Below are 15,194 nucleotides of genomic sequence, written 5' to 3'. Positions count from 1 at the left end.
CTGGAGTGCAGTGGCACAATCACGGCTCACTGTAGCCTCAACCTCCTAGGCTAAAGAGATTCTCCCACTTCAGCCTTCCTAGTAGCTGGGACCACAGGCGTGCACCACCATGCTTAGCTAAATTATTTTTGTTTATTATTGCTTTTATTTTAGAGATGGGGTCTCCCCTAAGAAGGAAAAATTTATAAGGAAATCTTTGAAGCTGAAATGAAGAGTACTTGAATACTTTTTCAGCTCCTTTACCTTTTCTGAGTTAATGGAAGTAGAAACAAGAAATTCCCTAAACCCAATGGTGGAAGGTCATTTTTCGAAATCCATCTTCCTAATCTCATATCCATGGAGACAGGGTATGACTGGCACCCCATAGCAGATGAACTGTATGGCTAGGGTCACTTTACACCTTCTCAGAGATTGGGGAAGTCTCTAAGAGTTTTCTTTATAGGAGGCATTCATTCATGTACAGGTCGTTAAAGATTCTCATCCAGTCATGCTAAACCTAAACCAAAGGGATTTTTATTTTAGAAGATGTGAGAACTCTCCATGGACTATATTAAAGTATAAGAATTATTCATTAGCACTTGATAAGAGCATCTATATTAAAAAGGTAATTATGAAACAATTATATTTAATAATTGGGTGAATTTAACATGTATTTCTTGTTTACTTCTCACAATGACCTTAAGAGATGGATACTATTATTAGGCCCATTTTACAGATGAAAGAATGGATGCGAAGAGAAATTAAGTGAGTTTCTCAAATTAGGGTAGTGCTGGGATTTAGCTCAAGAAATCTTAATCCAGAATCCATATTCAAAAACCACAATTCTTTATTGCCTCCTTGACAAGGGAATAACTTAAAATTCAGCTCCCCTCCTCTGAACATGGGCACCCACTTTTGTTGCATGACAAACTATCTCTATCAGGAGGTAGCAGAACAATACATTTCATAATTTGATCAAGTCTTTCACATGTCCTATTATGTCAAAACTTCAGACACAGTGCATAGGTTGAAAGATGAGGTAGGATGCTGTGGTTTCCACTTGTGCATCCATGGTCAAGCGTGCAATGCAGGAGCCATTTCTCCTACTCTTCTCTTATGCAGAATAAAATCCCAAAACTCTTTTGCTTTTACTTTTTCACCTTTCCAGTTGTTTTTGGTTCTGTTCTTGAGTGATAATGTAGTATTTTTAGGGGAAATAAGAAATTGACTCCTCTCCCCTATGCATTCATTCAATGCTGAGTATCTTGGGGAAAATCCCGTGTTCATGAGATTCATGTTTATGTGTTTATTCTTCCAAACTTTAGCCTCAGCCTTCATTCTAATAATCTTAGGCCTGAAGTTTATACTAAAGACTCAAACTCCATGTATATTCTTCTTCCCTTCCTAATCAGTTTGTTTTCTCATTTCTTTTTGTAGGTAATGGCTCCATGTTCTCTCATAAGCTCAAAAAATTGGAGTGATATTTAGTTGCCCCTCCCCTTCACCTCCCCCAACATGAAACAAGTGCCAAGTCATACTGACACACTTTGCCAACACTTCTCAAAGTATTCTTCCTTTTCATTTCCACTTCCATTTCCAAATGCCGTCCTGGCTCTGCTTCCCACCTAAATGACATCTCACCTCTTAAACAGCTGACTTTCTTCAGTCCAAGAGTGGCCATTAGGTTTCAGCTGGCTTTTCAGTTCCACCCCTTCCTCCACCATTAGAACACTACGCTGAGAAGAATTTGGAGGATCTGTGTGGGCTTCTCAGAAATAAGTCCCTCAATCGATGCATCGTGCCTGCCATGGGCAGGGATAGGGAAGAAGCATCCTCTTTTAGCCTCGCCCTGCTCTACTCACCCACTTCTGCCGGATGAAAATTGGCAAAATGCAGCTCTATTTGTACTGTCCTGCTTAAAAATATTCAGGGACTCTTAACTGCCTTCACGAAGATTAAATCCCTTCGCCTGGCATTTAAGCACCTCCAGGCTCTGTCTGTAACTTATTTCAGGTGCAATCTTCATGGCTCCTCTACAAAGTCCTTCGTTAGTAGATCTCAGACTCAGCCGCACGGTAGACCATGGGGCGAGAGAAGGTGGCATTATAGTCCGAGAGGTGGCGATTGTGCATAACTCCATAGCCTGTCTTAACTCTGGCATAATCAGGGTATGAATGTGGGAGAGTTACGTATGAATATCATCTTTCAGGAGGTTAATGCAGAATAAGATTGAGAACTGCTGCCCTCAGCTTAGCCAAGCCACAATGCTTGCTATTCCATGTAGCAAGCAAGGTTTTCCCTCTTGCACTTTGGTGGATGCTCATCTTTTGGCTCACCTCTATAACCTTGCCTGGCAAAATCATTTTTGTCCTTCAAAGTTCAGTTTGAATTTTACATTTTAATGACAACTTCTGTAATTTTTCCAACTAGATAAGGTATATCTTCTTTATGAGTCCTCAGACCATTTTATTTAGGATGCTATGATTAAACTTGCATTGTATTTATTTTGCAATTATTGTCTTGTATTGACAAGGCAAAATCATCTGTGTGTGTGTGTGTGTGTTTTTTTTTTTTTTTTTTTTTTTTTTTTTTTTACAAGAAAGCCATAAAAACAAAAACAAAAAACAAAAAACCCCAAAAAACCCAAGACTCTCTATTTTACTGGGTTGCATACATGGTAGGTCCTGTATGATCTGACTTCTGACCACACTTGTCATACCTTCCCTCAAACCTCTTTGCCTTCTCTGCTCCGGCCATCCTAAACAACTTGGAATGGCCCAAACTCCATGTTCTGACTCAATTATCTTCAGGCCTTGCGCATGTCATGCCTTCTTATCAGGTGATACGTTACCAAAATAACCACTGTCCTTCACCCACCCCTGTGACCACACCTTTCAGTGTGACTTCCCATCACTAGGTGGAGACCATTTCCCCTCCCCTTAAATCTGGGCTGGTTCTGGGACTTACTTGTTTTGGTAACAGAATGCAGAGGAAGTTCATTGTGCCAGTTCTGAGCCTCAGCATCAAAAGGCTTGCATGTTTTCACTCATTCTCTTGGAAGCTTGTCCAGCTGCCATGTGAACAAACCTGGGCTAGCCTGCTGGAGAATGAGAGATGATGTGGAGGAGAGAGAAGTGGTCCAAGCTGAGGCCATCCCAAACCTCAGCCCCCACACAACCCCCAGCCAACCCAGCAGTTCTCTGTTGTTTGATGGATCAGAAAGTCTCAAGTCAGAGCTATCTAGCTGGGCCCAGCCCAAATTGCTAATGCACAAGATTATGAGCTAAACACGTTGTTATTTTAAACTATTATGTTTTGGGGTGGTTTGTTGTGCAGCCAGGGTTGCACTAAGTTAACAGCTACCTTTCTGATCTCCACCTGTGAAAGCTATTTCTGATCCTCTTCAAGTCTGGGTTAGGGTTTCCTCTTACATACCCCAGAGGTATGCATAGTTCAATATTGTAATTACTTGGACATCATCTCTATTTTGACATTTGATTGTAAAATTTTTAGGGCAGGAACTTCATCTTATGAATTGTATCCTTTAGTTCTAGCACAGTGTGTGGTACTCCAGAGACTCTCAGAAAGTATTTGTGAATGAAGGAAAGAATGGATTAAATCAGAGGTTGCAACTTGTGGACAGCCTATCTTCAGTTTTTCCAGCATAGTGTTGACCTGAAGAGTGATAAACATGTTTGGGTTTCTGTTTTAATTGTTCGCCTCCATTTGAAAATCAAGAAATTTGAGATAAACACCTGCATTATTGACTTCTCATTAAAAGCAATGGGAGGATCCATCAACATTGGGCCTGCATTTTCTCATGGCACCAATGAGTAGTGGCTGTTCCCTTTAGATGGGGCACATACTTTCTGACTGTGACAGTCCTGCAGGATTTCCTATTGTCTCATCCACACCCATGGTTATTGATCATCACATCTATGCTGTTCTCTTGCAGACATCTGCAAGTTTCCTTCACATACTTACCTGCTGTAAAGTACTCAGCACTTAGGAGAGCCCTTGATAAATATGCTCACTTATTTACTTCTACCTTAAATATGAGTGTGATGTAGACAGCCTCCCTCCTGGGCACAATTTTAAGCATTGCTTATGGTCTCACTTTCCTCTTCTACAAATTAGGTTTGTTTTCTCTCCCTCCAAAGGGCTTTCAAGGATAATTCAGCTTATAACCTGCCTAAACTCTTTTCTTCCTTTGTCATGTAATTCAGTTTTATTAGGGCAGCAATTGTGCTTTGGTTGGAAGCATTCACACCCAGCCATGCTGGCAGGCCTGAAAGATGTCATGCCAGCTTTCCTTTTCATTTTGTTTTAATTTTATTTAATTTTATTTTTTAACGTAGAGATGGGGTCTCACTCTGTTGTCAGGGCTGGAGTGCAGTGCCACTATCATAGCTCACTGAGATCTCAAACTCCTCAGCCTCCCAAGTAGCTGTGACTATAAGCACATGCCACCATGCCCAGATAATTTTTGTATTTTTCGTAAAGACAGTGTCTTGCTATGTGGCCTAGGCTGGTCTTGAACTTGAAATCCCAGGCTCAAGCGCTTCTTTTGCTTAGGCCTCCCAAAGCACTGGGATTACAGGTGCAAGCCACCTTGCCCAGCCATCATGCCAGTTTTCTGATGGTTTTCCCTCTAGTGGTACTCTTAAGATGCAACACATAAGTGCTATGGGTGGCATGTCCCCCTCATGATGGATTGAAGTAGTTTTTCAGCAGTGTGAGATGATGAAATTGGAGGTTTTAAAAAATGACTACTCATTCTATTTATAAGGCTTATAACTCAATAATTGGGACTTCGAAAGAAGAAACCCCTCAGCCAATGCATAACTCCATGTTTTAAAGAGAATCTCACCAAGGCTGAAGTTCAGCAGGAATACATCCACACAGGTCTACCACATGTTTACTCTTGCATCTTCTCTGATTGATCAGTGTCCAGGTTGAGCCAGTATTTACATATTTTGAATATATCAGTCATAGAACCAACACACTGGAATGGAAAAAATACTAGTCTTCAAGATTATTTTTTTTTTTTTTTTTTTTTTTTTTGAGACAGAGTCTTGCACTGTCACCCAGGCTGGAGTGCAGTGGCCAGATCTCAGCTCACTGCAAGCTCCACCTCCCGGGTTTACGCCATTCTCCTGCCTCGGCCTCCCGAGTAGCTGGGACTACAGGTGCCCGCCACCACACTTGGCTAGTTTTTTGTATTTTTTTTTAGTAGAGACGGGGTTTCACTGTGTTAGCCAGGATGGTCTCGATCTCCTAACCTCGTGATCCGCCCATCTCGGCCCAAAGTACTGGGATTACAGGCTTGAGCCACTGTGCCCGGCCAAGATTATCTTCAACTTTGGACTCATTTATGAGGCAACAACTTGGTCACAGCTCCATGCAACCTGGTTTTATCAAATCCCTTCTGTAAACACCACTGTAATTATCCTATTCAGAAGAATCTTTATCTCTTATGGTGCATCCAAGGTTCAGCTCATCTGGGTACGAAAAGGTAGCTCAGCCTGTTCTCTGATTAGTGACATGAATAAGCAGTAGAACTTGTTCTGTTCCATTAGTCCTGAATGAATTGGTTGATGATTCTTTACTTCTAAAAGTCCCATGCACCCAGACCACTGACTTCTGAGCTCATCTGAGATAGAATCTGAGGTCAGCACAGTCCTTCTCGTATGTCTAAGAAAAGAAACAGAAACTCTATTTTTAGCAGTGGTTATTCTTTATTTGATGATGCATAAGAATAGCCTAATAGAGTTGACACTTCCTTTTTTTAGCCTATCTGGGGAATTAGCCTATCACGTATATTCACTCTACGTGACTTTTTTGTATACCTGAATTCAACCCTTTAAAAAAATTACCTTTATATCACAAAAGTAATACATTATCATTGCAGAAAAAATTTAAATATGGTTAAGTAAAATGCAGAAAATAAAAGAGTTCCCTAAATCCCATGCTAACAAAACAGTGTTACATTTTGAGATGGATTAGTCTAGTTGTCTCTTTGTCTCCCTCTTCATATTATTGGTAGCTTTAGAACTTGGAGTTCTTTCTTTTAAACTTCAAAATAAAAAAAATCTTGGAAAAATCTCTTTTTAAATGTGTTTCAGATTCTGCTGTTTTAGAGGTTGTTAAAAGACTCAGATTGTCACTACGACCACTGATTATTGTCCTGGACAGAGTAATTTTCACTTGAGTCCCTTTAAGCTATCACTTTTACTACCTGTGTGTCTGCTTCTAGAAACCTGTGTTAAGTTTCTATGATAGAACGAAAAAGGACAGCTGGTTAGAATTGTATGTAAATTAAAGTTACCTCTATATGAATGAAGCCTCTCCTGTAGAGTAAAATACGCGGACTTTATGTCATGAATTTCTGTAACCTACAAGCCTTTCATATTTATTTTATATTTTTAGCCATGTTTTGTATTTGAGGTTGTATGAAATTTTATCTCTGAATTAGAGGGATGTTAATATGTTTTGAAAAGCAGAAATAAAATCATTTGATTGAGATGTTTATTGGACTGAAATAATTTAAAAGTAAGATTTATAATTTAGCTAAGAAGTCATCTCCATAAGCTGGCATTATGAGCGTATTAGTCAGGATGGGCAGGAGGCTTGCTGTGGTAACAAATAAATTCCCTGAATCTTAGTTGCCTAATATGTAAATATTTATTTCTTGTTTATGCAAAGCCCATTCTTGGTCTGGCAACTCTTGGAGGTCAGTTGCTTCCAAGTGGTATCTCAAGGAACTTGTAACCTGTCATTGGGACACGTGACACTCAGGGTCACCATGGCAGAGGAAGGAAGAGCGTGCAGAACTCACACCCCCTCTCAAATGCCACAGCACTAAATGCTTCATTCCAGAAGTGATGCATGCCACTGCCACTCACAGCTCATTCGCCAGTACCAGGAGACTGGAAAGTATAACCTTCCCATATGTCCATAAAGAAATGCAGAACCATGTGTCTTTATAGCAGCATAATTTATAATCCTTTGGGTATATACCCAGTAATGGGATGGCTGGGTCATATGGTACATCTAGTTCTAGATCCTTGAGGAATCGCCATACTGTTTTCCATAATGGTTGAACTAGTTTACAATCCCACCAACAGTGTAAAAGTGTTCCTATTTCTCCACATCCTCTCCAGCACCTGTTGTTTCCTGACTTTTTAATGATTGCCATTCTAACTGGTGTGAGATGGTATCTCATTGTGGTTTTGATTTGCATTTCTCTGATGGCCAGTGATGATGAGCATTTTTTCATGTGTCTGTTGGCTGTATGAATGTCTTCTTTTGCTATAAAGACACATGCACACGTATGTTTATTGCAGCACTATTCACAATAGCAAAGACTTGGAATCAACCCAAATGTCCATCAGTGACAGATTGGATTAAGAAAATGTGGCACATATACACCATGGAATACTATGCAGCCATCAAAAAGGATGAGTTTGCGTCCTTTGTAGGGACTTGGATGCAGCTGGAATCCATCATTCTTAGCAAATTATCACAAGAACAGAAAACCAAACACCGCATGTTCTCACTCATAGGTGGGAACTGAACAATGAGATCACTCGGACTCAGGAAGGGGAACATCACACACCGGGGGCTATCATGGGGAGGGGGGAGGGGGGAGGGATTGCATTGGGAGTTATACCTGATGTAAATGACGAGTTGATGGGTGCAGCACAGCAACATGGCACAAGTATACATATGTAACAAACCTGCACGTTATGCACATGTACCCTACAACTTAAAGTATAATAATAATAAATAAATTTAAAAAAAAAAAAAAAAAAAAAAAAAAAAAAAAAAAAAAAAGAAATGCAGAACCAGATATGAATGAACACTGCAAGACTCCACCACAGTGAACTTGGGTGAGTAACTATCTCTATGACAAGGAGATTGGCCTAGATGACTTCAGAATCCTTACCTCTTCTCACAATCTCTGAGACTAAAGGTTTGATTTCTTCTTACAACAGCTTTATGGCTTTCACTAATTGACATGCATTATCTTTTTGTTACTCTAAAGACATGAATATAGGCCAGTGTGGTGGCTCACGCCTGTAATCCCAACACTTTGGGAGGTCAAGGTGGGTGGATCACCTGAGGTCAGGAGTTTGAGACCAGCCTGGTCAACACGATGAAACCCCGTCTCTACTAAAAATATAAAAATTAGCCAAGTGTAGTGGTGCATGCCTGTAATCCCCGCTGCTAGGGAGGCTGAGGCAGGAGAATTGCTTGAACCCGAGAGGTGGAGGTTGCAGTGAGCTGAGATTGCACCACTGTACTCCAGTCTGGGTGACAAGAGCAAAACTCCATCTCAAACAAACAAACAAACAAACAAATAAATAAATACATGACTATATTGATACTAGTAGAAGGCAGATGCTTATGTTGCATAGTGTAGCTGATGGTTAAGCTAGAGAGCTCTGAGGGCAGATGATCTGTTTTGAATCCAGCTTGATCTCTTACTGGCTATACGACCTCCAATTATCAGCTCTTTGATTGACTTCTCTATGACTTAGTTTTTTATTTTTTAATTCAAATGTAGAGTGAGGATAGGAATAGTACCACCCTCACAGGGTTACTATGAGTACTAAATGAAGTAATTCTTGTAATGGCCTCAGAACAGTGTCTGGAGCATAATAAGTTCAGTAAGTTAATGGCATTTTATTTTTTATTATTTAAAAAGATGACTGTCCTTCTTGCCCTCACTTGATAAGTATCTACATAGTAAGAGCTCAATAAATTGTTGTTTTAATGATCATCTTTCTTGTTCTGGCTGGATAAGCCAGCCCAACCCACACAGGTCTCTCTAATCTACTGATTCATAATAAAATGGAGTCATAAATACTACCTGTAGGTGACCTGGGGCCAAGACCGCCAACCCCTTTGAACTTGTGCCTCATCTGCTTTAGCTTAGATTCCATCCTGGCCTGGCCTCATCTTGGCTCTGGAATCTGAGTTGGATCCTGCCTTTGGCTCTTGCAAGCTCAAGATTCCTCATGATTTCCCCCTTGTCATTGAGCTCTGCCTTTCTCTCACAGAACTTCCTGGGCTGGCCCCTTTGACTCTTAGGGAACCCACGTAGCTCAGGTGGGAGCTTCCTGCCCTAACCTCAGCCTCTTAGGATCCAACCCCTGCCTCAGTCTTCAGTTCAGATGTCTTGGCCTCCATAAAGTTGAGGGAACATGATATACTTCCTACATTACCTACTCTTATTTCATTGACTGCACTATTGAGCCTGGTATTTCAGATGTCTCCTGGCCCTTATAACCATCCCACATCAGTGATAAATCCAAGATGTTAAGTCCTGCTGCAGGCATTATCCCTCCGGGTAGATATACACGAGCAATAACTTCTTCTTTTTCTTCCTGGGTCTAGAGTGGATTGTCTTTGGGAAGGAGTTAGACAATCGCAGCAAGAGAGAATGTGAGAAATGCCGTGCATTCACTTCCTGGCATAGGGAAGGTCGGGTTCCCCTCTCCTTTTAATTCTTGACTGATCTAATGGGGGGGATTCTCTGAATGGTTGCCAGTGAGTTTGCTCCAGGAAAGAAAGCAATTCTTACCTGGTGGGTTTCCTCCTCAGGTTTGATTCTGCCCAATATAAGAAAGACCATATGCCTCCACACCAAGCTCCTCTCAGACTCTCCTCCCTCCTTCCTCACATTGGCCTGAGGGAACATCGATTGAGTCAGGCTGGACTTTGATATTATCATTTGCTTTCTGCTTCTCTTGGTCCTTTCTTTTTCAAGTCTATCAAAGGACAGTGTGGTATTTTTTTTTCCCACAGGTGCACAGCAAGGTGGGAGATGTGAACCATCTGAGATTTATGTAGAGGGCATTACATCAGAAGATATTGCCACCCTGTCCCTGAAATAATGATAAATGCAACTGCATCCTGCTTTCTCCCAATCTGACTTTGTAATCTTGTATAGCACACAGGTCAAATTTGTCTCTGCCAAATGAAATAAATTCTTATCTGTGGTTTTAGAAAAAGATAAATCATCAGAGAATAATTTCCAAAGACTCTGAAAAAGGTTATACAGCCCCCCAGTGTTTAATCTAACAGTGGAGAAATAGGGACGTTTTGCAATTCTAATTTTATCTAGATTTTAAACTCTCTGGATGTGTCAAAAATAGCAAAAGATACTTTTTTCCCTTAAGGTTGAATTTATCAAAGTTGAAAGGGGAGAGCTTTAGAACCAAGTGTGAGGAATATACCAGGAAAACGTAACTGTGCTATAGAGTTTAAAATGCACAGAACCTGCCACTCTTGGGGCATCCAGAATTAATTAGTCCATAATTAAAGAAATAACTAATTTGCCTCCTGTTATAGAGCAAACAGAGAAGTTTAAAAAACATAGTAGCTATGTAATCTTTTAACAAGGTAGGTTCTTGTTAGACTCCCTGATTTTTTTTTATATATATATGTATATATATATATTTATATTTATATATATATATAAAGGATATATATGAAGGATATATATTTATATATCATATATATATGAAGGATATATATTTATATATATATATAGAAAGGATATAAATGAAGCTCAGGGAAATTAAGGTCACTGAAAACAAACAAACATATACATCTTAAAGTTTAGATTTAAATCCCAGTTCTTTTCATATCTACAATGTTTCCCTTTATCTTTTTCCTTTGGTTTGAAGGCAGAACTGGGGTAAATTTGAGGGAAGAAACTCTGTAATCCTGCTCTCTGAGAAAAGCAGAAGATTGTCAGCATCTACGTGTACTCTCCTGGGATCATGGGCTTTGAAAATTTCCTTGGGGAAGGAGGGTAATGGTGTGCTCCCTTGTCATGCTCTATTTTCTTCCAAGCCCTGCCACTTTGGTCAGAGCTGAGAAGTCCCTCACGGAATCAGCCTGGGCTCCGCACCACACTGGGCCATCTTCAGTTGCAGTCTCAGGCTTAATATGTGATGGATGCATAAGGGGTTAAATAAGAACATTCATTTCAGCTCAGAACAAAAGATGTCCCTCCTCTCTTGCTTGCAGGTTGAATTCAAAGTAGAACTGAGACCATTGAAAAGGTGAATCTACAGTTAACTAATGATGAGCCTGCTTCGGGGTTCAAAGAGATTTTTCAGTCTTGTGAAAAACCCATGAGGTGGTAAAGGACCACCATAGCATCCCTGTGTACCGAAAAAAAATTTCTTTTTGGACCCAATAAAAATGCATTGTGGCAGACTGCTCACTACTTTTAACTTTAAAAACGTTCTCAGAGGCAACGTGGCGTACACAGGGTCCAGTTGATTAGAATGCATGCATTCTTTACAGAGAGGTCCAACACTCACTTCTGTGAGATTTAGCTTGGCCATGTTCTTAGTTGGAGATAACAGAATCCACTCCAGGGAACTTAAAAAGAAAAGGATTTATTAAAGGATTGAGATAACTTGCAGTATTATTGTGAAGGCTGAAGACAGAGAGTTGAAGCTGAGCCCTCAGGAACAACTCCCCAGCTTAAACTGCAGAATTGAGCTTCTTAGTGGTGGGCTACCTTGACCATGTTCATGCAGTAAGGAAGCAGGCTGCAGCATCTGGAAACAGCCACCAAACCGCCAGCTCAGGGCCGTGCTGCCATGATCCAAACCATGAAAATGGATGGTCCATGCCCTGTTTCACTGTCCAACTGGCTCGGTTCTGAATCAAAGTCTCATGCCAATGCGTCTGAAAGGCAGAACCTAAAGTCGATCTGGAACTCTAGGCAAATGGGGGTCTAGCTTCTCTGTACACTAGAATTTGGAATGGGTGTTGAGTGGAGCGTTCTGCAGTATCTGCCATAGTGCTCCTTACCTACCTATCTCCCGTCAACTGGCATTTTCAAGAACAAAGCTTATGTCCATCCATCTGTCCTCCCATCTGTTCTGCTAGCTGTCCAACCATCCATCCATCCATCTGTCCATCCATCTGTCCATTTGACTTTTGCACTTTTTATCAATATATCATTTCTTTTTATAAATCTGTGTTTCAGATTGTGTCTCTAAAACACAAAAATTTCTTTAAAAAGTATAATCACAGTACCATTATTATATTTTAAACAATCCCTGAACATTGTTATGTACCTAGTCAGTGTTAAAATGTCCCCTGTTTCATAATTTTTTTGTTTTTGTTTGAATCAGTTTCCAAATAATGTTGGTTCTGAGCCTACAACATACAGTGGATTGACCTGTCTCTTAAGTGTCTTTTAATCTGCAGCCTCTTCTCTCCTTTCCTTTCCTCTGCCCCAGCTGTTCTCTTCTCCCCTCCCTTTCCCTGGCCATTCTCCCTGTCCTTTGCCTCTGCCCTTCTCTCCCCTCCCCAACCCATTCTTGCTCTTGTTCTTGTCTCCCCCTCCCCACCTCCCCCTCCCCACCTCCCCCTCCTACTTCTTCCTTTCTTTTCAGTTCTAACACATTTTTTAAACAAACTGGATCATTGGTTTTACTATCTCACAGTCTAAATTTCTCTACCTGTACCCCCATGTCATCCTTAACATACATATTCAGTTGTCTTTTGTATTTCCTATGAACAGGCACTTAGATCTAGAGGCTGATCCGATTTAGGTTTTGCTTTTTGGTAACATTGAGAATGTTGTGTATGTGGTTCAGAGGTTGCAGTATGCAGTTGTGTACGTGGTTTAGAGGCTGCAGTATCTTGTTGTCTCTCTTTTTCTCTATTGGTGACTTAATCAGCTATTGATGATCTTTGTCTAGATCCATCATTTCATTAGGGATTGCAAAATATTTAGATTCCAGTTTGTCGGTCTTTCCTCATTTATTAGTTGGAATACTTGGATCATGAGAAACTGTCCCTCATCAACTATTTAGCTTTCCTGCTGTACATGTATGCAGGAAAAGCAGAGTACATCCTTGACTTCTTGATTCCTACTCCTGTCCTTTTTTTAAACCAATTTTCAGAATAACAAATTGGTTCCTTAGCATCTTTTAAAAAGTATCATTATGACATCATGGATTTAAGCATATTTGATTTGCTTCAATCCCTTGCAGTTATTTTTTATTTTTTATTTTTTTTTGAGACTGAGTCTGGCTCTGTCGCCCAGGCTGGAGTGCAGTGGCCGGATCTCAGCTCACTGCAAGCTCCGCCTCCCGGGTTTACGCCATTCTCCTGCCTCAGCCTCCGAGTAGCTGGGATTACAGGCACCTGCCACCTCGCCCGGCTAGTTTTTTGTATTTTTTAGTAGAGACAGGGTTTCACCGGGTTAGCCAGGATAGTCTCAATCTCCTGACCTTGTGATCCACCCGTCTCGGCCTCCCAAAGTGCTGGGATTAGCAGTTATTTTTTAAATTGATGCTCAAGTTAACTAATCTTTAGTTAATGGGAAGCTCTCTAGTTCTTTAGATACTGTCTTCATAATTTTGATGACTTTTTTGATTTCTAGTATAATAAAATATTCCCAGCTTAGTTCTATAATTCCTGCCTCAGACCCAGAACCAGCCGTTTCTCCAAGGATTTCCGGTTCCTTTCAGCAAGAAATGTTACTTAAAGATGACAGTCTGGATGCTATATATAATAATATATTTCTTCCAATTTTTTTTTTTTTTTTTTTTTTTTTTTGGTCAGAATATCGCTCTGTATCCCAGGCTGGAGTGCAGTGGTGCGATCTTGGCTCACTGCGACCTCCACCTCCTGGGTTCAGGTGATTCTCCTGCCTCAGCCTCCCGAGTAGCTGGTATTACAGGTGCTTACCACCACACCCAGCTAATTTTTTGTATTTTTAGTAGAATCGGGGTTTCACCATGTTAGCCAGGATGGTCTTGATCTCCTGACCTTGTGATCTGCCCGTCTCAGCCTCCCAAAGTGCTGGGATTACAGGTGTGAGCCACCGTGCCCAGCCAGAAGTAATTTAATCTTTAATTACTCTAAGAGTTAAAGAATGAAAGAATATGACCCTTAACACGAAGTATATGAAATTAGCACCATGCCTTCTAAGACTCCATAAGTAAAATATTAAGAAAAATTGTGATGCTAGTGATTATTGCTTAATGATTTAGGAGTTAGGGTTTTGGGAGAAATATTCTTCCAGCTTGAATACAATTATTCATCAGCTGCCTTTACTTTGTGCTCATTAGTTTTTCCTCCTGTGATGGGGTGTTAAGAGACAGAGGACATAGCTTTGCTTCATCAATTGCTAGTAAGGAGTGAACACATAGACTTTTATATCCCCAGAGTCGCTGTGCCAAGGTTCAGGTCAAGGTAATGGAGACAATTAGAATTTGGTGAGAGGCAAAAGCTCTTGTCTAGGAGTCTAGAGACTTGGATTTATATCCTTCAATACCATTGCTGAATCATGCTCACTTTTAACCACCTTTATGTGTTCTGAAAATTGATGTCTGTTTCCTCCTCTGCAAAATGGGTACAGTATGTGTACATGAGTGAATTTTGGGGGGGGTATAGTACAGAGAAGAACAGTTAGCTTATCCTATCTAATTGGATTCATGAGAGGATCATTCCAGACAGAAATAAAATGTGTGCACAAGTTAAATATTTACAGTGACCATACCTTCATCTCACCCCAGGGGAGTCTTGAGTCTTCTTCCTGTCTGTAGGAGTCAGTTGTTTTGATGGACATTATGAGTCCACGGGGTCCAACATCTTTTCTCCACTGGCCCTCCAGAGCGCTTGGAATCTTCTCAGTTCTCACACCATTATTGTTCAGATATGGACCCTCAAATGTAGTCTAGGAAAGGTGACATGTTATGCCATTGTTGTCTACCAAAACCCTGGTTAAAATAATCTCATCTGTCTAGATTGTGAGTCACTGAGCAGGAGTCTGAATGGGCCATAGCATGGCTCCTTTTTATGATGAGGAAGATGGCTGGGGAAGTCTGGAGGAGACCGGGGCAGTCAAGAGGCCTCCCCACTGCAAGGGAGAAAGGTGGGAGGAGGAAATCTCATGGAAAGTCACTAGTGGGTATTTGTTGTTTTTACTGGCTCATAAGTTATACAGCACCTTGATTTTATTTTGGAGAACTACTCTTCTCTCTTTGTGAATGTTTTTTAAGATTCCCAGTTAAGTATCCCCTCAAATGAAAGGATAAAGGTATTATATAGCTGTCTTTCAGAAATTGGCTCCTGAGTGGAGCAACACAAGACCTAAAGTAGTTGGAGTCCATCCATCTCAGTGGTAATGCCCTGAAGAGATTGTTTGATAGCTCCTGCTACCTAGA

The sequence above is a fragment of the Macaca thibetana genome, chromosome 9 (assembly GCF_024542745.1).
Source record: "Macaca thibetana thibetana isolate TM-01 chromosome 9, ASM2454274v1, whole genome shotgun sequence".
Taxonomy (NCBI): domain Eukaryota; kingdom Metazoa; phylum Chordata; class Mammalia; order Primates; family Cercopithecidae; genus Macaca; species Macaca thibetana.
This window is presented reverse-complemented; position numbering follows the sequence as displayed.